The sequence below is a fragment of the Pteropus alecto genome, unplaced genomic scaffold (genome assembly GCF_000325575.1).
Source record: "Pteropus alecto unplaced genomic scaffold, ASM32557v1 scaffold134, whole genome shotgun sequence".
NCBI classification, from domain to species: domain Eukaryota; kingdom Metazoa; phylum Chordata; class Mammalia; order Chiroptera; family Pteropodidae; genus Pteropus; species Pteropus alecto.
The window spans coordinates 9,860,312-9,861,884 of record NW_006436283.1 but is presented as its reverse complement, the minus strand read 5'-3'; the positions used below and the strand labels follow the sequence as shown (position 1 = coordinate 9,861,884).

The window sequence follows — 1,573 nt, the reverse complement described above, 5'->3', positions numbered from 1 at the left end:
TGCCGGGAGGGCTACAGCCAGGAGGACGATGGGAGGACGTGCACCAAGGGAGACAAATACCCCAACGACACTGGTGAGTAGGGCGGGTAAAATTATCCCCCTCATTGGATGGATGGATGGATGTGGATGGATGGATGGATGGATGGATGGATGTGGGTGGGTGGATGGATGGATGGATGGATGGATGGATGGATGGATGGGTGGATGGGTGGATGGATGGGTGGATGGGAGGGTGGATGGGTGGATAAACAGATTAATAGAAAGGTGAGTAGGTGGGCGGATGCATGGATGAATGAATGGATGAAGAGACGGATGGATGATAAAAAACACTCAAATTCAATAAGAGTTCACTGGAATTAGCACATGGGACTCCTGACTCCTTCTGTGGTGCTCCTTCCCCACCCTACAGTGCAATGATTTGGAGAGTCCAAGGGTTAGCCAGGCACCTCTGAGTTCCAACTCTAGTTCTGCCCCCTCCCAGCTATGAGGAAGGTCTTGGAAACTATTTCTCATCTCTGCACACACTACCTCTTCTGAGAGATGGAGATGATCCCTCCTACCTGTCAGGTCGTGAGAATTTAACAAGACAGAGTGTGGAGCTCTCTACAGTAGTTATTACTGGGCACATGATTGCATTCATTCTCAGATCTGCAGGTAAATAAAGGCCTGGCCTGAAGCTGGGTCTTAATCTTTGTCAGCTGCCTTCTTCATCAGGCCTCCACTCCCCAGCCAGTTTTGCCTGGTCTCCCTCAGTTCCTCGAGGCCAGCCACTTGGGCCTTGCACGTCTCTCTGTGCTGGTTCGGTACCAGGCAGCCATCGAGTTGTGATGCGATTAACCTGGCTGACGACACTGAAACAGAGGCAGGAAGCAAGTGGGGTTTCTCCCCACCAGACTCAGCCTCATCAAAAGGACCAGCTCAGAGGTATGGCTGCCAAATAAAATACAGGATGCCCAATTCAGTTTGAATTTCAGATCAACAGGAAATATTTTGATATATAATTTTACAAAAAAAATACAATCCATATGTTTTTTAGTATAAATACACAAGACATATCAAAATGTTGTGACATAAATCATGTGCTGTTTATCTGAAATTCAAATTTAACTGGGCATCCTGTATTTCATTTGCTAAATTTGGCAACTTAGCTCAACAGGCTACCCTAGGGACTTACCATTGGGCATACGGCCTGGGCAAGGGAAAAAAAGAAATAGAAAGTGGGTGGGAAGGAGGACAAGGAAAAGGAGTAGACATCCCCACCCTACTTGTCATATGTGGACCTTAATCAATGAGTATTTACCAGGCACTTGCTATGGCCGACATTGTGCTCAACCCTCGGGAGAGCATGGCGAATGTGCCAGAGACCCCTGCCTCGAGATATCCCCAACAGGTCTCCAGCAGCTCTCGCGGGGGAGACAGCCACTCGCCCATTAATCACACAAAGAATAAATTACAGCTGTGACAAGTGCTATGAAGGGACAATACAGAAGTCCAAGCCAGCCCTCAGCGGCTCTAACCCAGCATGGGGGCAGGAGGGCGGGGAGTGTGGTCATCGGAATCAGTGCCTTTCCCT

At 48.7% G+C, this 1,573-nt stretch overlaps 1 protein-coding gene across 1 annotated transcript in view; it reads right to left on the bottom strand.

Moving 5' to 3' along the window:
* The window catches only part of RGS9 (regulator of G protein signaling 9), a 65,996-nt gene that overhangs the window by 35,753 nt on the left and 28,670 nt on the right, over positions 1-1,573 (bottom strand). The window lies entirely within an intron of this gene.